Here is a 23,949-nt window from a genome sequence, read left to right on the forward strand (position 1 = left end):
GCACATGAGAGTATGAATGTGGGGAAAAATTGATTCAATTCACATTTAAAGGGGAATCTTCAATGCAAACTGAAACATAGCCATCCTTCAAAATTTGCACTTCCTCAAATTTTGCTATGCAGTTCTCCAGCCAAGTAATGTGTAACAAAATGCATATATTATGGTCAAAATGCATATATGATTGAAAATGACATACACAAATGCATTAAGGAAAACTAAAATATTGCTGAACTTTCGTGAGGTCTCTTTTTAAAATCAAAATTGCAAATTGATGTGGAAATATGGAGAAATTAAATTTAAGATTAGAAAAATTAGAAACTGAGAGAAACCAAAATTGACATATTCACCCATCCCTACCTGAGAGGCTGAGAGCAGCACAGTTTTACACACCTTGCACGAGGCACGGGCAGTCAAGGACGTTACAGAGCAGCACACAAAGATTGGTTTCTTTTTTAAAAAGTAAACAAAGGACACACATATCCCTCAACCACCTTATAACATTACTAAAGTAACTGCAAACCCCCCACAGCCCAGGTAATTATTCTGAATACCTTTCCCCCAACAAAAGAAGCAGAGTGGCCACTGGGAGGGGGGATATATTTAATATTTGAAGACTGGGGTATGGCCCAACTCTATTTTTCTATAGGGCTGTGAAGAATTGAGGGGCAATCTAGCTGTGATATTAAATGCATGAATGCATTTAACATGTCCTTTTTTTAAATAAAAACAACAGCTGGCAGGGCAGATTAGGGGAGTTCATCTCCTTTCCTCCACAAACACATCCCACACTATAGTCACACTGGTGAAAATCACTTGCTGAAGCTACTGTTTGCTTCTGGAGAGAACCTGTCACTGGTGCCAATGGCAGCTTTTCTCATGGAATGAATAACAGCTGTGTGGAAAGGAGGATTTTCGTACGGACCATAGAGCAGGGTAAAAGGGTTCAGACAACACCTACATGAAACACCAGAGTCCTGACTGCTCCTCCATAGCTATTTTGAAAGGGTTTTTTTAAAGTTATATTAAACACATTCACACAGGCTGCATTCAGATAGCACTTTTATTCAATTTTCCCAGGATGTCCATACCTTTTGATTTTCACATTGTATGTGATTGCTCATACAGCATAAAAGCCACTTCTGCAAATCGAGTACAATCAAGTGGAAGTTTAGCTCTCATTCCCTTGTTAATTGCTTCCAGAAGAAATCCGTTTGCAACCCCATTGACCCAGAAAATCATGAGAGTTTTGTGTTTGATTGTCCCTGCAGTTTTCTTGAGATCATGCCACCGCTGCTCACGTAATGAAATTTGGGGCATTATTCCAGCATACAGAAGTGTGCATGAGCATAATGTGTGGAGGGGTTGACATGTCTGATGGTCCACTGCTGTTGTGTCACCATTGGAGACCGGTGTCTCCAATGTAAGTGGGGTAGTGTATCTGCCCTGGGTTTTAGCTTGAACTTTCAAGGAGATGTCCAAAGTGCTGAACCTATTTTGGCAATATGTTTCAGCACCTTGGACAGCTCCTTGAAAGTTCAGACTAAAACCAGAGCTGATTCACTGCCCCACTGACATCAGAAACACCAGTCTCCAATGTCTGTCATACCACAGCCACTGGTGTGAATGAAATTTAGTCTGATATGGCAGTATATTGATGAAAGAAACAGTTTCATAATGAAACAGTTCTGCAATGTGAAAAGAACATTAAAAACTGGGGCAGAGGCTCTAGCATTATAGGGAAATATAACACAATAAACCCCACATCTGAATGTAGCCACAGTTAAAAGTTATGCCTGGCTTGGCCCCCAAGCATAGTTTTTCACCTTCCTGGTAAGATTGGCACCCATAGGATGAGGCCAGTTTGCAATTGGAGCAGTTGGTTAACATTGCAAAATTGCCAAGTTAGAGCTGAATTCATTCATTCCAGGAAGTTTATTTGGATCCAGTGAATTATAGACTCATTTCAATTACACACACACACATCTCTTCACACTCCAGCAGGCTTAATTATAACTGCAAAGTGGCTACTGAGGCCAACAGGCCAAGTAACCAGGAACAAGGCAGTAGTTACCTCATGCTCAGCACTATAATTCCCAGAAGCTGAGCTTCAGGCAAGCATGGGCCTTCATTAATATAAAAAGCAGCTATCCAGAATCCAAAATGCATAGCAGAGATCCATTTATACGGTGCTTCTTTTAGTGCTGAGGACATTCTCCATCTGTTTTTCTTAGTTTCTTCTATACAGGGTATGGAAAATGAAAGAACAATGGTCTTTTTCGAATGTAATATTAAAAGGGCAGATAAATAAAGAAGTAAGATGATTGTCAAGTGAAAGACCCATTACATTTGTAATGTTCCAAAAGGTGGCATTGTTTCAGAAAGTTCACTTTGTTGCCAAGAAATGCACATTGTTTTAGTTGATTCAAGTTCTGCCACAGATAAATTTGTAGTCAAAGAAGAGCCAGTTTAGAAGATTCAGTGGCCTGGTTCACACAACACAATAAGCCAAACTGTGGTTTGCTGGGACTGCATGAATGTGTAGGCTTCCAGACACAACCTCACCGGTGCTTTGCTCCTCCCTAGTCATTTTTACTCCTGTGCCACACTGAACTAAACCAAGGTTTGGCTTAGCATGTGGTACAAACTTGGACTTGGGGTTAAGCTTTCTCCTCATAAACCAAGAGCGACAGCCACCCCAAATTCAATGCACAGTGACAGTAAAGAGTTGAACACACTGTGTCATTCTTAAAGGTGAATGCAATTCATTATTCAAAGCACTTTATAATGCTTCTTCATATATTATCCTGCCACAGATTAGCAGAATTCTGAAAATCTTTCTGAATGCTTTGGTCAGAACAACTTGCTGCAGAAACTACTCTGGGCTGAGTTGTGATTACCAGTTTCATCCATGGTGGGTCCAGCAGCATAACTGAAGCTGCAGAGAGGTTTATGTGCTTATGGGAATGTAAAAATCTGAACCATGGATAAAGCACATACCTGTGTAGATTCCACATACAGCCCAAAACAATGTAAATGCACATACCATGTGGGTCAGCTATTCATACCTAGTCAGGAAACAGCAGTTAGTGGCCTGAGCAGCTGTACTACTGGTATATTACAGCTACATGCAATTAGACTGACCCAGATGGTAAGTACGTATATTTAAATGTGAGAAGGTATGTGTGGAATACTTATACAGGTAAGTGCTTATCTACTGCCTGTGTCACATCTGTTTCAGCCCAAAAGTGAATTCCAAAATGCACTGTCAGCATAATCAAGTGCATATATTTAGGTATTTCTGAAAAAATAAAGAGATTTGATGGAACTGCAGGTACTAAATAGACAAGATGTTTGGGGAGGAAATGCATTTCTGAACAATCCAGAGTTTGCTCTGTATACCATTTTACCAACTCAATATAGAGGGCTATTTATACAGCCACAAGAGTGGCTGTATACTATAGCCAGTGGGGATTTTTCACATTCCGCAATGTTAAATTGAAAATACCTCCCATGCCGTTCTGATGCTTCCCATAAGCTCATTTCAAAACAAAACCTTACATAACTTATAGTCCTGAACTCAGAAACGCTTGCTTAACAACCCTGTCAATTTTCATGGTGATACACAAAACAGTCAGAGAGAATAGACAGTTCAAAGTCTAAAAAGAGAGAAAAAAAACCCTAGAGCCCTTTTGGACTTTTTTCTCTGTTCTCATAATCTGTTGAAATTCATTAAAAATCAGCCATGTTCACAGAGTACCTGTAATCCTAATACGGACGTTGCCCCATACTCTGACCTTCATCTGCTGCAGTTTAAAAGTTTAAAAAATGCCTGGCTGATTTTTAATTAATTTAATAAATTTTGGCTGGGACCCAATGATAGTGCAGAGCATGCTCAGTAAGAACCAACTGTCAGAGTTCTAAAAGCCTCACAGATGCTGGACTTGGCTAATCAGGGGGCCACACCCACACCAGACTTTGATTTCATGTGAGACAGTCATGGCTTCCCTCAAAGAATCCTGGGAAGTGTAGTTTGTGAAGGGTGCTAAGAGACTCCTATTCCCCTGAGAGAATGGTTTAACAGTCAGCCACTCTGATTGAAGTCTGTGAGGGGAACAGGGCGTCTCCTAGCAACTCTCAGCACCCTTCACTAACTACACTTCCCAGGATTCTTTGAGAGAAGCCATGACTGTCCAAAGTGAAATAAAGGCCTGGTGTGGATGTGGCCAGGGAAAGCTTTGGTTTAAATTTGGGTGGGAGGCTACATGTGTCTGCTGTAGAATAAAAAGGTGGGGGAAAGCCTGAAAAAGAATGATTCTGTTTATAATGTTTTCCTTTTGGAAAGGAAAGGCGCTTCCCTTCTGCCCAGTGCCCACCCACTCAATCTCCTCCCCTCCCACTCCCTGCCCCTTCCCTGGGTCAGTGTTGGACTACGACCTGGGAGACTAGGGTTCGAATCCCCACACAGCCATGAAGCTGACTGGGTGACCTTGGGCCAGTCACTACCTCTCAGAGGAAGGCAATGATGAAATCACCTCTGAATACCGTTTACCATGAAAACCCTATTCAAAGGGTCACAATAGGTGGGGATTGACTTGAAGGCAGCCCATTTTCATTTTCAAACATGATTGCATAGAAATAAATCCCACTGAACTCAAAAACTATGCAAATGATCAAACCCACCCTCCCTTCTCTTTCCTCCTATCCCCTCCTCTTGCCCCTTCCCTCTCCCTTCCTTTGCCCCTCACTCCCCATCCCCTTCCAATCCCCTCTTTCCCCTTCCCCTTCCCCCTCCTCCCCTTCTTCCTCCCCATGGTCAGTTTTACCTATCTTAAACATGATTGCACGGAAGTAAATACCATTGACATCTATAAGCATGCAAATGATCAAACCTGCCCTCCCCTCCACCTTCCTTTGCCCCTCTCCAATAAGCTCCTTCCAACTCCCCCTCCTCCTCCCCCATGGCCAGTGTTTCCTATCCTAACCAAGATTGCATAGGAGTAAATCCCACTGAAAATAAACATGCAAATGATCAGACCTGCTTTTCCCCTCTCCTCTTCCTTCCTCCTCTCCTGCCCACTCCAGCCCTCCCTCCCTCCCTCAGTCAGTTTTACCTATCCTAAACATGATTGCACGGGAGTAAATCGCACTGAATTTAATAAACATGCAAATGATCAAACCTGTCCTTCTCCTCCCCTCTCCATCCTGCCTCCTCCCCTCCCAGTCCTCCCCTCCCTCCTCCTCCTTCCCCCCTCCCCATCCTCTGTGGTCAGTTTCACCTATCCTAAGCATGATTGCAGGGGAGTAAATCCCATTGAACTCAATAAGCATGCAAATGATCCATCCATTCTCAGCAAACTTGGACAGGATCCCATTTCTTACCTCCCGGATTAAAAAGCAGGGAATTCACTAATAGGCAAAAAACCTTGCAGTTTAAGAACATACCTGTAGCCCACAGATATTCTATCAAACTTTAAAAAGCAGGGAAATTGGGCAGCTATAGTGAATGCACCAGGGGAGCAGGAGACCTGAACTCCTCTCTGAGATATTGGACTGCCCTACAAATTGGTCAAAATGCAAACACCATTTGGGTTGGTCTTTCACAGTCCAATCCCCTTCCTGTGTAGCTTGGAAGAATTGGGTAACATGTGCCTCTGAGCATATGGTGAGTGGTGGCAACACCTGCAATCAGCCCAAATAATAGAAAGAAGACATGTGCTGTGCTGATCTTGTTTTAGCAGGGAGGAAGCAACATTATTAAGACAGTTGATATAGTTCAGATGGTCACTTTGAATATGTCTGATTTCCTTTGCAATTTTAGTGACGTTTCCTATAGGAAATCATTTCCTTTTGTTTCTATTTCTGTGAATATGTGAAGTACAGCAACTCTTTGCAAAATTTATACTAAAAAAACTCCAAACATAATTGTGGAATAATGGCACTGACTTCTGCAGAATAGTCTCCAGTGGACCTCAGGAGTGTCTCAATTTGCACAAGATAAAACAGTGGGAGGTGAAATATATTCTAGCAAAATGCTAGGTGTGCTCTATGTTTTTAATTGACTGTGCCCACCTTGCCTTAAATGAAGTGGTTTAAACATAGCAGGCTGAAAATATGCATCCTCTTTTTTCCAACAGCTAGAGTGATTGCTGAAGTAGCAACCTATTGGAATCAGTCTGATTTTTCATCAAACTGCAGGTCCAAATTCCACTGTTAATGCACCCAAAATAGAAATAGAACATAACCTCCAATTTGAAACACAAAAGGCTGTCTTCACCATCATATGACACTGACCAATAAAAAGGCTTTGAAATTAATGAAAATAAATTTGACACAGATTTCTGGGATGAATAATGAGGGAAATAAAATTTTCTAGTGTAGATTCTCTGTAGAAACATTAATAACACAGGAAAGAAGCAAAGTAAGAAGAACACCAGCAAATATACAAAAATATAATTCTCTATCTTTGGTGATGGCAAGTGTTGCCACCACTCACCATATGCTCAGAGGCACATGTCACCAAATTCTTCCAAGCTACACAGGAAGTGGATTGGACTGTGAAAGACCAACCCAAATGGTGTTTGCATTTTGACCAATTTGTAGGGCAGTCCAATATCTCAGAGAGGAGTTCAGGTCTCCTGCTCCCCTGGAGCATTCACTATAGCTGCCCAATTTCCCTGCTTTTTAAAGTTTGATAGAATAGCTGTGGGCTATAGGTATGTTCTTAAACTGTAAGGTTTTTTGCCTATTAGTGAATATATTTTATTTAGCCCCAGCAAATATGTGTCAGGGGCCAAATTCACGTGAGACCACAAGATTCATGATTGGCTCTTACGCATTTTTTTTTTTAAAGGCGAATAGATTGGGGCCCAGTTTGAATCAGCTGATGCGGGAAATGAGTTTAACGTTTTACACCCACACTGTTTTCCTGATCTGAATTACACCCTCCACCACTATCAGTTGCTATCTGAACATCAGTATTTCTCAGAAGGAAATGGGATCTTGTGAGACCCTACCCCTTCTGAACCCCCGAAATACTCTTACTTCTAACAACTTTTCGGCCCCAATTGTGAATATTCCTGAATCACAAGCACCACCTCTTTCGCAACCATCAACACTGAACGGCTGTATCGTACAGTCTTCTCTTTTTAATGAGATCACTTCTATATGACCCATTTCTTTCCTCTCCTGGAACGTCAGCGGTTGGGAAAATAAATACCAAGATGCTGACTTTACAGAATTCCTAAATAACTTCATGATTATCTGTCTTCAGGAAACCTGGGTCACCAACACAGACAAAATGACTTTACCAGGATATGTATCCTATTCAAACCCGGCGACCAAGCATTCCAGGATCAGCCGACTCAGTGGTGGCCTAACTATCTTTGCCTCCTCTGCCTTGGCAGCGGTAATTACCCAGCTCTCGCTAACACTTCCAAGCTTTATGCAGGCCCTAAGGCTACATGGACTATGGGTCGGTCCAGTGATATGTATCAATATCTATTTACCCCCCTCATATCACCTATCCAATCAATGGGTTAGGTTAGATGAGGCCCTCTCCCACATAGAGACACGGTTTCCAAATGATAAAATTCTCCTATGTGGAGACTTCAATGCCAGAATAGGTAACTCCTGGCCATTTAATACCAATACTTCCAATCAGGACCCTTTTACTTACTCCCTGTTTCCACATAAGCCCCTTCAAGACTCAAAATCGAATAAACAAGGCCCCTTCCTAATAGAATTTGCTTCAGCACATCTGTTGGAAATTTTAAATGGCTCTATATACGATCTATCTATGGGCTCATTTACTTTCCGGACATCACGCGGTGCAAGTCTGATTGACTACATTTTGGTCTCTCAGATGCTGCTGAAGGACATCATTGATTTTAATGTTAATCCCAGGATTGAGAGTGACCACTTTCCCCTCTTACTTAGAATTAGAGCTCCCACGACCAGAATTTACTATCCCTCTCCAATGGAGTCAGTGGATACTGAAAAAAGAATCTATTGGACAGATAGGAGGCATGCATCTCTCGCACTCCTATTCCAGAGCGACACATTCCAACTAATCCGCCTGGAGGTCCTGAATGAAACCCAGGACCTCATATCGGCATTTCAAACAGTCCTATCCTTACTTAGGCCCCATATGACCCACAAAAGCAATGGCATCCAAAAAAAACCCCACGTATGCGCCTGGTTTGATAAAGAATGCAGAGAAGCAAAAAAAAAAAGCTTAAGAAACTTCTACACTTGTCTCTCAACTTCCCGTCCCCTCAATCCCTTTTTGCCTTTAAATCAAATAAGGCCCTTTATAGATCCCTCCTGAGAAAAAAAAAATCAGCCTTTGCCGATTCTCATTGACAGCTATTAACAAAGATGATTACTGAAAACCAAGAACGCCAGTTTTGGTCTTTAGTACAGTCGGGACTTGGCCTTAGCAACACCTCCAACCAAGTTTTGATCCCAATCTCAACCTGGTATTCACATTTTTTACACCTCTATTCCTCAATTTTGTCTCCCCGTAGCATTTTACCCATGTCAGATATTACCAACTTGCCGTCATGGCCCCCAGTTTCACCCCAAGAAATTAAATCTCTAATTGATTCACTTAAAAATGGGAAATCCCCAGGAGAGGACTTCCTTTTACCAGAAGCTATTAAACAATTTCCCAAATGGTGGGTCCCTTTTTTGGCTTGTTTATTCACCAGAATAAATGACTCTGGCATTATCCCCGACGGTTGGAGATGTAACATAATCATCCCCATCTACAAAAAGGGTGACTCCTCCAACCCCGCTAACTTCCGTCCAATCAGCCTGTTGAACGTTGTATCCAAACTTTACGCTAAATTCCTTCTTAATAAACTAGAAGATTGGGTACAGACACAACAGATTTTATACCCTGAGCAAGTCGGCTTCCGTAAAGGCTCCTCTCCAATCGATCATTGCCTAACACTGGGCCTTTTCTGTGGTGGCCCCTGAGTTGTGGAACAGCCTCCCCGAAGAGGTACGCCTGGCGCCTACACTTCCATCTTTTCGGCGCCAGGTAAAGACCTTTTTATGCCCCCAGGCATTTTAATCTTCTTAACTTTTTAAATCTTTTAATCTGTATTTTAATTTTTATAGTATTTATTTTGTTTTTGCTGTGCTTTTTGTTGTTTGTTTGTATATGTTTTTGTATTTTTATTATGATATATTGTATTTTATTTTGTTTGTTCACCGCCCTGAGAGCTATTTCGCTAAGGGCGGTATATAAATTGAAATAATAAATAAATAAATAAATAAATAAACACTCCATTTCCTGGCGAAACAGTCCATCGCCGGTCCTACCCGACATCTGTATGTAGCATTTGTAGATTTGGCCGCAGCGTTCGACTCGATCGATAGGAATGCTTTATGGCACAAACTGTATCATCTGAACATCGACCCCCGCTTGCTATACCTTATTCGTATTTTATACACTAACACCTTTGCTATAGTTAGAGCTCCCCATTCTGGAGTCCTATCTGATCCGATACCTGTGGACAGAGGCGTCAAACAAGGATGCCTCTTAGCTCCCCTGCTCTTTAATTTGTTTCTAAATGATATCATTGCTTTTTTATCCGGACCTCAATTTTTCTCCCCCTCTATCGGCCAAAGGAAAATACCGGCACTTCTCTATGCCGATGATATGGTCCTTCTTTCCCTAGTTCCAATTGGACTTAGAAAGATGTTGAGATCCCTACAGTCCTATTGTTATAAGGAAAAACTCAACATTAATTATGATAAAACCAAAGTTTTCGTTTTTGGGAAAAGATTCAAAGGACATCGCTGGCATATAGCTGATCATCAGTTAGAACAACCTCGAGAATTTAAGTACCTGGGTATTTATTTTTCAGATACCCTTTGCTGGCAATATCACCGACAATATATTAAATCACACGCAGTTAAGACAATAGGGACAATTTTAAAATTTTCTCGTTCTGTCAGGGGCGGTCAGATTCACCCTACTTTAAAGATCTTTAAAGCAAAGGTGATCCCACAAATCCTATATGGAGTAGCCGTATGGGGCTGGGATTATAATATCGTAACAGCCCTGGAAACTATACAAAATAGTTTTCTCAGGCGCTTGTTATCTCTCCCTGTGGGAACCTCTGCAGCGATGACTCGAATTGAGACGGGCTCCCCCCCACTGATGGCTCTCATACATTTTACCCTTCTGAAATTTTTGAGAACACTCAATGGGCCCCAGCCCGGGACATTATTACAATTATGTTTTGACCACCCATTCGCTTCTATCTTATGGTGCTCTAAATTAACTAAACTGCTATCAACTTACCACCTTTTAGAGCAGGATTTCAACGCAATGCCAAATAATAAATCTCTACGTGAATACATACTCCTCCACTCTATGAACCAGGATAGGCTATCCTCCATCAACTCAAAGGTATCTCCCTGGTACTGGCGATTTAAGCTTGACCCCCACTGCTCTACTTATCTCCTTCAACCAATACCCCTTGTCCTTAGACAGGCATTTACAGCCCTACGTTTTTTCTCCTTACCAAATGCAGACAGGGAAGGTCGACTAGCCGGTGTCCCTAAGGACCAAAGGAATTGTGTCTGTGGCTCACCCTCAGCGGAAGACCTTCCCCACGTTTTGCTCTACTGCCCAATTTATACTAAGCCCAGAAATAGATTTCTTAGTAAATGGTTAGAAATCCCTCAGCTTGATTCACTTGATGGAAAAATCATTTTTTTAATGTCAGATCATAACTTGGAAGTAACCCACAAAGTAGCTCTTTTTGTAATAGCAGCAAGAAAACTTAGGGTCAATTACATTGCCCTTCGAGATATTACATAGGCAAGTTCTCTTACATGAGATCCCCGCTTAAATGCTTCCTTTTTAAATGTCTCCATTTGATTTTAAAGTATTGTATATGTATTGTTTTAATTTGCGTTGGCCTTTGGTCCTGCAAACAAATCAATAAAGGAAAGGAAAGGAAAGGAAAGGAAAGTATTTCTCAGAAGAGGTTGACAGATGCTGCTTCAGGTTCATGGGTCTTCAAATGCAGAGAACTTTGTTGTCATTATCAAGCTTTTTAACTCACCACATCTAATATGCAATGCAGGGTTCATACCTGCAGTTCCCACTAGATGGTGCAAAGGGAGTCAAAAATTAATCTAAACTCTGCACTTTTGTATTTGAATATAAATGTATTTTAGGTTGTTATTTTTTGTTCACTTCTGCTATTTATGTACACTTCTAATTTCAGTTTTGGGGTAAAAATATTGTGTTTTTTAAAAAGGACAGATGAAGATCATGAGCCGCAGTTCTTTTGAAACCTCTAAAGAATTTTATCTAACAGCTGTTTGACGCACTGGGCTGCTGTGTTACAACATTTTTGTTTATTGTTTTCAAATTGTGAGCTGGGACATAATTCTTAATTTCAATCAATATTTCTATGTGAATAAATAATGGAAATGCACAGTGTAGTAGCATTTGCTGTGGTTTGAACCATGAATACTTTATCCATGTTCATTGCTGGCACATGCTACTAAGCAGAATGCTGAGTACTACTAATGAGATTTGTCACAAGCACACCTTTTTAGGAAACCAAAGTGTTGATTCCACTTTCAACTTGCTTGCTATGGCTTGGATCCATAAACAGAAAGAGAAAGTGCATCAGAGCTGTTCTATAAACCCTTGTGAAAGAGCTAGCAGAAGAGTTCTTCAGGGCAGTGCCACAGTCTGTCTTTAGGGGTGACATTGCAATATAAGAAACAGTAGGTAAGGAAAATAAAAGCTATTGTATATTATGGGGACTGCCAGCCTGGCCCCCATGGGTGTTGTGGCATCTACAGTGGCCTTCATTGGAGCCCCTGGGCAGGGCCCCAAGAGTCTGGGCTTTTCTTTTCTTTTTAAAGGAAGTCTCTAGCCCTCCGAGAAAGAAAGTTATGGAGAAAAATGTGCAGGTACTTTTCTAAGTGATTTATGTGAAATAAGCCAGCCTGCCTGCTCCTGCCCCCCAGTGTATAACCAATGAGTGAAGTCAGAGTTGTGAATAATAACTGAGTTGCTTGAACACCAGACAATAGGGATCCCTCAGATCCTAAAGGGCTGCTATTTCCCCTTCCCCTTCAGTGCACTTTTCTTGGTTCTGTCTTATTTTCTAGTCCTTGGAATCTCTGCCGTTTGCCTTTCCTTTTCCCCTAGCAACTAGGATGCATTTTTCCTGTGGTGGGTTTGTCTGAGATCAAGTAGTCCCTAGAAAATTCTGTAAATACTTCTACACAATAAGTGTGCATGGATGTTATAGAATTGACCTCTCACCAAGAGGCAAATGTGAAAATGTTGCAAAGAGGCTTAGGCATGCCTTCCGTGCAGCAGCTAAAGACCAGGCATCTCTCACATTAGCCCTTTTTGGCTTGGTTCTCCATATGAAATTCTAGTTCATGCAATATCCATTTAGCTTTCTTTCTTCCTTCTTTTCTTTCTTCCTCAAGTTTCTGAAGACTTCTCTCTCTCTCTCTCTCTCTCTATTTTTCTTCTTGATCTTACTTTCAGTTCTCATGTTCTAATTGTTTATAGTACAGCTAATGAAAATCTGTACCTACCTTTTGCATCTTTCTCTTGACTCCCTGCTGCTTCTCCTCCTTTCCAAGGCAATCTTTTCCTCCCCTTACATGTGGATTCACCATATCTCCTTTTCATAGCTTTTTCGAGAGCATCTCCTTCTGCCCTTACAACCATGACATTCAGTGCTCACTGCACAGTGCTCACTTATGCCCCACCATATATACAATTTCACATTTCCATGGCTTTCCAACCCTTTTCAGGTATTCTGCTGCCTCACAGCCATTCATCCAGTAGCTTGGAGAGAGCTCCCCACCTGCCAGGTAGTAGTCAAAATATATGCTACCCTAAGCAGTAAAACACAGTTCAATACAATATGTTGGCACACACAGGGAGAAAAAGCTGTCTTTAGATATCATGCTGCCTCGGAAGAGAATCTGGAGTCTGGATCTTGAGATTAGAGGCTTGGAAGAACCTAGTGGTCAAATGAGGTTGGAAACTGGAAACTGTAGATATAGTTATCTAATTTCCTCCGCTCCAAAGTAGGAAAGGGACATTTACTTCTGTGGCTGGAACTTAGGCTCCATAGACGTTAGAGCTTCAGCAACTGGATTGGGAAATGTTTGGGGGAGGATATTTATTGAGTGTGGCTGCCAGTTTGCCCCTCATATAAGAGGGATTGGGGGGGTAAATGTTTGAACTTTGAGCTTTCAAACAGCATAGGAACCAAGTGAGTTACAGTTGGGAACGGCCTTGATATGGTATCTGAACAGGATATATTGTGAAGGTTGGCATTATGATATGTGTATGTGTATATATCTGCTTTTTCTGAGGCAGAGATTGACTGTGCCACATATAAGGAGTTATCCTTAGTAAATATAGACTGTATAAATTTATTTAAATACCTCTGTGTACTGTGTTCAGTGCTGATAGGCCTGTTGAAATGTCCATATCAGCCACCCACTCTCCTGCAATCAAAACTCAAGAGCAAATTTAAATGTTGGCCAATATTAATTTTGTTCTTTGGAAGATTTTATTCTGTTTCAGGATCATAGGCATTGTCTGTGTGGGAAAGCCAGAATTTATCTGTGGGAAATGATATTCTGAAGTCATATTTACAACATCCAAATATCAGGTCCTTGTGGGACAAGATATTTAATAGGAGAATTGTAAATGTGCATGTTAAACATTACTACTTAATCAGACACTGCTCCTTTAGTTTGGCAGCTGCCATTATGATGTCTTCACTGTGCCAAAAAGAATGGGCCAACACTTCTTCTCAGAGCCAGTATCAGGTTTGCCAAATCAACTGTTAGGAAAAGCAACCAAGCACAGTCTGTAATGCACATCTTGGCCAACAAAAATTACCTGCATGACTCCTGCAATTGCAATTTTTCTTAGAACCCATGTTTCTCTTAATTAAAAACATTCACAAATATCCTCCCTCTTTACAATGCACCTAACAAATAGGTACATAATTGGGCTAAACTGAATTCTTTCCACTGGAAATTTTCAATTTTAATAATACCCTTCAGTACTTTAAAAGTCAGCTGAGGAGGGTTGGCAGTTAGATACAACATGACGCAAATGCTAATTGTATATTTAAAAATCAGCTATCAGATCAGATAAAATGAATGGGAGCTGCTCTACTTACGTTAATACATGTGAAGATTCTATGTATAAAGATGGAAGTTTTCTATATAAACACAAAATTACTTGTTTACCCTGCAGAACCTTTTTTTTTAATCCTGAAAAGGACAACGTATTAATGGCTTACTTCTGAATAAACTTGCCTAGGATTGTGCTGTAAATTCTACTAGGTTCAAAGGGGCTTATTCCTAGGTAAATAGGTATAAGATTACACATCCTTAATCTCATTGCTATTTTGTTTGCCTCTGATACCACTTGAACAATGCCAGATTACTCTAATTGTGATATGTGGTTTTTATTAAATTGTTTTTATTGTATATTGATGCTTTTAAAAAAGCTTTATTGTATTGAATGGTTTTATCATACACTGCCTTGGTGTTATTTTAATGAGAGGTAGTATATGAATCAATCTATACATATAATAAAAATGTAAGGCTGTCATCACAGTGCAGTGATGTTTTCAGCCTGGAGGGGGTGCTGTCACCTCATCTCCCTCCTCCCATTGAACAGTCCATTCTGTTGGTAGGCAGCAGGGAAGGGCAAGCAAGGCTGCTGCGGTTGGGGATGGGATGGGGAGTTTCTTTGCTGACTTATTCCTGCATGTTGACTTGGAGGGAGATGAGGCGAGGTAGCCTCCTGCTTGTCCCACCTGGGCAGGCACTCCTGTTGCCAGGCCTGCCAATCTCCCCCACCACTAAAGCTGTAGCACCTAAGACATTGTTGAAGCTCAGGTGACACAGGCAGCCCCATCTGTCTCTCCTTCCGGTCTTCCAAGCATTTCCCTGCCTTCAGGTAAGAATGCTCTGTTAATGCTCAGAGGCACCTGATTTAGAGGCTGGCCCAAGTAGTGCTGGAGCAGCCTGAGGCGGGAAGTGGGAGATGCTCAGGCCAGCCCACAAATCAGGTGATTCTTAGCATTAACAGAGCGCTCTTACCTGGAGGGAGGGAAAGGTGGGACACAGAGTCAGATGGGGCCTCCTCCTCCTCTTTCTCCACTTCTCTTGTCCACTACGTCTTCAATGTCAGTCTCCAGAGCCAGTGACTGCCACCGCTGAAAGGCTTCACCCAGATGGTGAAGAAGGAGGAGACCAATGACAAAACAGTGGCAGCGGAAAAGCTGCTGTTGAACCTGAGAGGACAGTCCCAATTGTCATGTGAGTGTGGATGGTGAGAAGTGTGTGCTTGTGTGCACGGCGCACACACAGCAATTTAAGTTCTCTGGTGATGGGGAGTTAAGGGAAAGTCAGGGGAAAGAAGTGTGCATGCGTGCAGCGACTTCAGTTCTCTGGTGATGGAAGAAGGGAAAGAGGAGGATTTGTGGAGGAGCCAGGTGAAACTGGCTGGAGCTAAAGGAGGCATTTGGAGGAAAGAGATATGAGAAGGCATGAGGTAGGTGTGTGAGAGATGGTCTTACGCCTCCGAGGGAGGGGGTAGGGAGAGAAAGCTAGAAAGTAGGAGGAGGAATTGGGGCAGGTGGAAATGATTTGGGATAAAAGGGGCATTTGCAGGGCTGGGGAAAAGCAAGGGGGGCATTTGGAGAAATGAGGAGCAATATGGGAGGGAGAGAAGGAGGGAGGAAGAGGCATGGAAATGGAGGTGAAGGTGAAAATGGGGTGTAAAAGGAGGTCTCTGAGGAATATCTTCATATGCTGTCTTTCTTTTTCTCCCCCCTTGGTTATTAAACCAGTCCTGAAAAAGACAGATACTGAGTTTGCTAGATTCAAAATCCTGAAAGACTGGTTTGTTTTTAAATGTATTGTTATGAGCATGGGGGTTGGAACGGATGATCCCTGTGGGTCGCCTTACCAGCCTCTGATTTGGAATCCTGTGCCTTGGAATGAGGAACTCGCTCTGCTGGTCAGATGAGTCTCTTTTGTTAAGATAATAGAGTGGCCAGGTAGGATAATTGGTCTATTGGTTTCCCAGCAACTGCTGAATGGGCCAGGAAGATCCTTTTGCCATTGAAACTCTTCAGGAGAGCCTCCCCCCCCTTCCTGGCTGCTAGGAGAAGTTTGTGTTTGGAGCGTGTGTAGGAAATTGTCTAGAGAAAGGCTGGTGACTGGAGGCAGGCAGAGAGACTGGCTCTCTGCACCATGGCATTTGGGGTGCGTCCTGTAATACAGATGGAAAAGCTGGATGTTGGACTGCTGATGCCTTGAACCCCCTCCATCCTAAGCTCAGGTTGGAATGTGTGTAAATAAATAAACCATATTTCATAAAGACACCACAGTCTCCGCTGACCTTCTTCCCAAAGGAAACCAAACCCTGGATGAGCGCAGGGACCCTGAAAATCTCACCGCTCGGAGATTGGGGGAGGCGTGCAACAGTATTATCTGTTCAGGTGGTCTCAAATCAAAGGATTTAACATTTTATTTAACTGTGTGGTCCAAAATAATGGGATTAATGTATACATTTTTTTAAAAAAAATCGATGGAACATTTTGTTTCATTAGATAAAAACATAGTTATTTCTCTCTATATTAACACATGCCCATACTTTTTCAGATAAGGTGATTGTGTGCATTTAATCATGGTACTTCCACACATAGTGAGATGCAGATGGCCCCTTTAAAACACGATGCTTTAAGAGGCAGGGATAGGCTGTAATTTGGACTGTTCCCTAAGACCATAAAAGAACAGTATGCTCTTACTGTGGAATCACACTTTAATGTTACTTCTCCTCCTCTACCAACCAATGCATCAATTTGTGCTGCATTATGCTGCCTCTCTGCGTGTGGTACAGGAATTAAGACCAAAAGCCAGGTATGGGTGAAACAGGCCACAACTCTATTGATTACAATGGGTAAGCAGGGACAGCATGGCACTGGGCATTGGATCAATTTCCCTTCAAACAACACAACTGTTGTCTGCCTCAGCACACCTGAGAAGCACCCATGGGAGTTGGTAAGTGCAAATGAACCCAGTATGCTGGGTGCCAGGCATCTGGAGTCCTGCTGGCAACCGGAGACAAGTGGCCTCAGATCTGGCTCCCCAAGTTCAGGACATACACCTAAAGCCTCAGTGGGAGCTCCTAACCTGAGTGTGGGGTGGATTGGGCAAGCTAGGCGATGGAGAGGAAGAATAAAGGGAGGTGGCATGGCAACAGGTCTTTTATAAGGCTGTAGTGCTGCCCCCTCATGAGATCCTGTGTGACCTTGCGAGAGCCAAAGCTATCCTGCAAGATCAGACAGAAGCCAGCCCCTTCCTTGCCATGCCAGTTACGTGATCCAACAATCTGGTTCCAGTGTGTGGCTGTGCCCAGAACTTGTTAGTCCTAAAGTGATGATTTAAGAAGAAAAATGTACTATCCTGTTTTCTTTCTCCTTCCCAGATTCAAAGATGTCTCTACTGTCAGAGTTTTGCTTCTCCCACCATTCTTGTTTTTGCATTTTATATTCACTGGATATTCAGAATATTTCTATATATATTAGATCATCTCAAATGTTATTGTTGTCAAGATCTTTGTCATCAAAGCATCCACAGGAGGAGGAAAATGACAATTGGTATAGGTTTGTCTGTCTCTTAAAAGCATACGTTAATTAAAAAGGAAAATGAATTATGTCTTGAACTTTCTTGTTTGGGAATAATCAGAGTATTGGACAACTGTTATAAACATTTGTCAGTCCAGCTCTGCAGTTTACCACTTACATTTCCCAGTAATATTTGGAAACTCATCATTTATCTGTTTTTATACCTCTTATATTCAAGGATACAGTGTGCAAAAATTTCTTGTATAACTAATACCCAATCACACTCCACATAAATTCAGACATCACTTCCTTGTCTGCAATACATGTAAACAAAGTAATTGTATCCCTTGCAAACCAGCTAAACTGATGTTAAATGTCCCCCAGTATATATTGGAGAATCAAAACCTCAAGCTGAAATGTACCCCATTACTCAAGTCTTCTTTCAATCATAGCTGAAGGCAGCAATCCTATGCATACTTACCCTGGAAGTAAGCATCATAGTGGAATTTAATGTGAGAAAATATGCACACCCTTCCACTGAACATGATTTTTTTTATTAATTACGCAGTGTATTGTATTTAATAAAATTGGTAAATTCAATAGATGGAAAATATTACATGAGAACAACTGGAGTGTGAAGAATTCAAGAGTAATAAAACAGGGCAATTTAATTCAATCATGCAATAGATCTAATCAAGCTTTTGGCTTCTGCTAATGCAACCCACTCTTTCTTCTAGTATTCTATACAATAACTGTTTTCTACTGATTATAATCTTTTGAATCTTTGCGTTGCAGTATAGTGTATAGCTTCTATTTCTGCTAGACTTCCCATGTCCTGCCTACCCAATTGTGTTTGACAGACCTGCAAGTACTTTATGGGCTTTGAGGGTCCAAGTGATGAGGTAGAGGTGGAAACTTTGGGAATTTCTATATATTATTATTAAAACACTTTTAGTATAATAATGTGGAACAAGCTGATGGCTAGCTAGCCATCAAGTTACTTGATTGTCCTAAGCAATCAGAGCCCAAGGACCAAAGATAAGTAATTTTGAAGAAAAAGAAGGAAGGTGACAGAAGTGGTGTTTTAAAAAATGCTTGGACATGGATAATTATAATGTCATCAGCAACCTTTAGCAACAACAACAATGTTACTAAGAAGATCAACATCCCAGTCCAAACCATGCTTACTCAGATGTTAGTATCACTGATGGAAATGAGACAATGGTACCTGCTTTTGCATGAAGAAGGTTCTTGATTCAGTCCCTTACATCAACACATAAAATGATAATGTAGATGTTTCAGTTTCCATTTATTGCACAATAGCCAACCAGGCTTTTTTGCATACACACATACAAAACAGGCAAACAGCAAATTAAAACAATAATTAAAAGAAAATTGGATAAATCAATTAAATAAAGCATACTAAAATACTGCAGTTAATTATTTAATTAAGTAGCTATTACTTAAATAGCTCTAATAGCATATAAGAGCACATATATATGAGAGAGCCAGTGTGGTCTAGTGGTTAAGGTGCTGGACTACGACCTAGGAGACCAGGGTTTGAATCCCCACAGAGCCATGAAGCTCACTGGGTGACCTTGGACCAGTCACTGCCTCTCAGCCTCAGAGGAAGGCAATGGTAAACCTCTTCTTAATAACATTTACCATGAAAACCCTATTCATAGGATCGCCATAAGTCGGAATTGACTTGAAGGCAGTCCATTTCCCATTTTAAGAACATAAGAACATAAGAACATAAGAAGAGCCTGCTGGATCAGGCCAGTGGCCCATCTAGTCCACCATCCTGTTCTCACAGTGGCCACCCAGGTGCCTGAGGGAAGCCCGCAAGCAGGACCCGAGTGCAAGAACACTCTCCCCCCCTCCTGAGGCTTCCGGCAACTGGTTTTCAGAAGCATGCTGCCTCTGACTAGGGTGGCAGAGCACAGCCATCACGGCTAGTAGCCATTGATAGCCCTGTCCTCCATGAATTTTCCAAGAGCATATACAATCACAGGGGAAATAAAAAACTTTCCTCTTTAAGGCTAGTTATAACATATTTGGCAGCCCGGTATGTCACATAGAAATCTGTTCCTGCCAATAAAAATATAGTTTTATTTTTTAAAAGCATTATCTCCAGTACCAGCAATAAGGAAGTCAAGATATCAAAATCTTAAGACTAAATATAAAGGACATTCTAGAAAGTAGTGAACCAAGTCCTCTAATTTCCGGCAGTTAGCAGGACAGAGTCTGCTCATCTTACATTGGCCATTGTAGCACTCCTTAATCTCCATAGATAACCAGATGTTCCTGTCCTGGTCTCATCCACATAAGATGTTTGGCAACTGACCTGAAGCCCCTAACCCCCTGGGTGTACCCCTCATTCTCTCTCTCTGGCATTAACCTTAGCCCATAAACCCTTCCAGAGGGTCTCCTGACATCCTGCATTCCTATACAGCCTTAACCCCTTAAAGGATGCAGCCTAAAAAGAAGGCTAATATTGCCATGGCACAGCTACATATAAAATGATATTATTAAGCAGATTCAGGCTCCTACATAGGCCTCAGATGGGCCATTAAAGGGGCAATTGCTGGTCTCCATCTGCATCTTCAAAATACAATATTCTTGTGCATATTTTCCAATATAGATTACCAAATAATGTTCTTAGCAAACCAATTATATTTTCTTACTTTTGCATATAAATAAGGTTGGATCCAGTCTGAATCATGCTTAAGTTAGTCTTAAGTTCCATTTGACTTCAGTATGTCTACTCTAAGTATGACTAAGTCTGGATCCATTCCAGTCTATACAGGGAGGTGAGAAATAACTACCCAGAAAGGTACATACACCAAGACTGCATAGCATAAATTGTACTTTCCCCTGTTCAGGCACAACCTTACACAAAGTCTAACACGCATAAGCCAGGTTAGAAAGCACGCTTCTGGTTTTCAAAAACAGCTTACAGCTGCAAGTATTTATATCTCCTTCCTGTGATCAAGTTAAAAACTGGGAGTGGGGGAAGGACTTGCACTTTGTACAAATAGACAAGAAAACAGATTCCATTTTGCCACCTTTAATTGTCATGGTCTTGGCATTGCTTTAAGTGGCAATCGAATAGCGCTGCTGTCAGAAGGACCATCAACAGAGGTAGGTATAGCAGGTTAAAAATCCTTAACATGATGTATTATCAGACAGTTTATGTGTTTGGACCTTTGTCAGGACTTCCTATAAATTATACACACAGATTCAGTGTTTGTTCAATATTTCAACACCACAATAAATTATTGGATGGATTCTAAAGCATTTTCACAGTTCCATAGCTCCACTGATTTATTCTTCATTTGCAAATACTTGGGGCTCATTACCAGACCAATAATAAGGGCAAAATTAAGCACTTACAATATCATAAGTCTACTCTAAGTATTCTGATAGGTGCAAATGAAATATCTTGTAATTTCATAGCTATAATGATTCTTGCCATCATCAGATTTGAATAGCATACAAAGTAAGCATGTGGACAGTTTAAAGCTACAAATTAATGTTATATTACCCTAAAGGACTTCAAATTACTGCATTTCCTTTAATTATAAATAGCTGTTGGCTACATTAATGCAGTTAACATGATTTTGTTTTAAAAGAACATTTTCTGAGATGGAAAATGCCTATGGGATATGGTTTACAGTTCCCTAAGAAACTAGTTATTCAGTAATGACTTGACTTGAATTCAAAGATGGGTCTCCATTAAGAGATCACATGGATGTGTGAAACAGCCAGAACAGAGCATATGCTATAGAAAGATTTCATCTTGACATTACTTCAAGTTTAAATGCAGTTATTTTCAATGGGAGTACCCCAGCTGTTTCACCAAGTGAAGTGAAAAGATGTCAAGTCATGGCTTAACTTACATACATGCATGTGGTGAATCAGCTCTATATGAAACTAGTTCCATTCAAATTGAGAGGACTTATTTTTAGGTAACTTTGTTATTTATTTACTTCTTTATTTGTGTTCTGCTTTTCTTCCAAGGAGCTTGAGGCAGTGTACATAGGGCACACCCTATTTTATTTTATTTGTTTATTTTCACAACAACTTTGTGAGTAGGTCATTCTGAAAGTGTGTGACTGGTCCAAGGTCTCCCAATGAGCTTCATGGCTGAGTGGGGATCTAAAACTTGGTCTCCCCAGTCTAAGACCAACACTCTAACCACTACACCATGCTGGATCTACTTTGGGATCAGTGTGTAAGTCTGTAATTTTATTTTGCTTCTCAGAAAACAAAGCTAACTGAAAGAGGTAATATATTTTATTTAGGATCTATGACAACTGTCTCATAGCTGCCATACCTAAGTATGCAACTGAAAGGGAAATCTTCCACCACAATAGATTTCCAAATCACAAACATCTGATCTCCTGCAGTGAAAACATGTAATATTTCAGCATCTGGGGCTGACAGTTGCCAACTAACCTCCATGTGTTTCTCACAGCTGGTGTATCTGCTTTCCAAAAGGGTAAAATCATATGCAGGGTTATGGCAGCAGGAATGCTAATAGCTGCTTGATGACATGGCACTCAATCAGTATACAGATTGCATGCTGATACCACAGACACAATTTCTTTAAGTCCAAGACATGCTAGCAAGCAGATGAGGCCTATGCATTCCAAAAGAAAAGCAAGCTTGAAACCTTTGTAAGGTTAATGTAGTCACAAACTGTGTACATTCCATAAAAGCTTTGATCTGTTACCTGTAAAACCTAGTACGGATGACCTTCTATATATTACATACATACACATATACTATTCTATATCATTTCCAGTATTACTACACTCGTGTTTTTGAATCCTGGGCTTGCAGCTTGGCCCACTGAACAACAGGATTGCAAGGCTCAGGGCCTGAGAATGATTCTGTATCTTTAAGAGAAGAGAAAATTCAGCCAAGTGCAGGTTTTCTTGCAACACTGTAATGGGAAAAACCACAAAGTGAAATTCTCCCTTCCCCCTGCACAACGTTTAAAGATACAGAAGACCTCTTGGAGGCAACCAAGAGGTCTTCTGTATCTTTAAACGTTGTGCATTTCAATATCTGAATGTATTAAGAACAGGTTCATACGATATAAGCTCTGATGTGCATGCAAATCATATTTCCTCCTGTTAGTTAACATTCCAATACCTTAGCTGTTACCAGCTGCAAAGAACTCTTGCAAGGACCTCTTTCTTAATGTTGCAACGTAGATCTCACCAAGTTTACCTTAGTACATGAAACACCAAAAATATTATTTAGGAAATGAAAACTTGATATTTAAAATTACCTAAGCAAAAGCAAATTGCATGGTATCCCTAAATGGTACACTAATGTAAAAGGGACAGTGGGAGAAAAAGTTCTACACAGCAACAGCATGTTGGGGGGGGGCAGAGTGGTAGTGGCATCCTCCCAGTGGCAGCATCACTGCAGTTCCTGGAACAGAGATGAGGCAGGGCAATTTCAGGGGAGCTCTGGTTTGGCAGTGGTCCCATGGGTGTATACACACCCTTCAGGGTCTGCTACTGCCTATCCAGAACCCCCGTCTCCCCAACCTTACCACTACCTTGTCCCGCCACATCCCAGTGAGCACAGCAGTGCTGCTGGGAGGGCATTGCTGCCCCTCCACCCCCTTACACACTACTGCTGATTCAACATATTTGATTATTTTTTGATACATTATCTTGAAAAATGGAAATGGACTGCCTTCAAGTTGATTCCGACTTATGGCGACCCTATGAATAGGGTTTTCATGGTAAGCGGTATTCAGAGGTGGTTTACCATTGCCTTCCTTTGAGGCTAAGAGGCAGTGACTGGCCCAAGGTCACTCAGTGAGCTTCATGGCTCTGTGGGGATTCAAACCCTGGTCTCTCAGGCCATAGTCCAACACTCTAACCACCACGCCAACCAGTGTTTTATTGCTACTACAATATTTTACATTTTTTCCTTTTGAAGAAACCGACCTTTTCCTATAACAAAGTTTAATGTTTTAACACAATGTTTCAAAACTTTTAGCCTCTTTCTCAGATCTTCTCTCTCTTTCTGTGCCCAAGAAGGAAGTTGTATTTTGAGGGTGAAGTCCCAGAAGGAACAGCATATGCTCAGGGCACATTCCCAGCTTTCTCTCTTTATTCTAAAGTTGAAACACCACCTCTTGTTAGTCTGTTCTCCCACTGGCTGCCTTGCTCTTTCTGTGACAGAGGGTGACTATGCCTTACAAGCTATTTAAACTGGACATAAGGAACCTGTAGCTCTCCAGATTTTAGAC

At 41.3% G+C, this 23,949-nt stretch overlaps 1 protein-coding gene across 1 annotated transcript in view; it reads right to left on the reverse strand.

Annotated features, from left to right (window-relative positions):
* CSMD1 (CUB and Sushi multiple domains 1) overlaps positions 1-23,949 on the reverse strand; it is a 1,745,606-nt gene that overhangs the window by 1,080,390 nt on the left and 641,267 nt on the right. The window lies entirely within an intron of this gene.

This window comes from Rhineura floridana, chromosome 4 (genome assembly GCF_030035675.1).
Source record: "Rhineura floridana isolate rRhiFlo1 chromosome 4, rRhiFlo1.hap2, whole genome shotgun sequence".
In the NCBI taxonomy this organism is placed as follows: domain Eukaryota; kingdom Metazoa; phylum Chordata; class Lepidosauria; order Squamata; family Rhineuridae; genus Rhineura; species Rhineura floridana.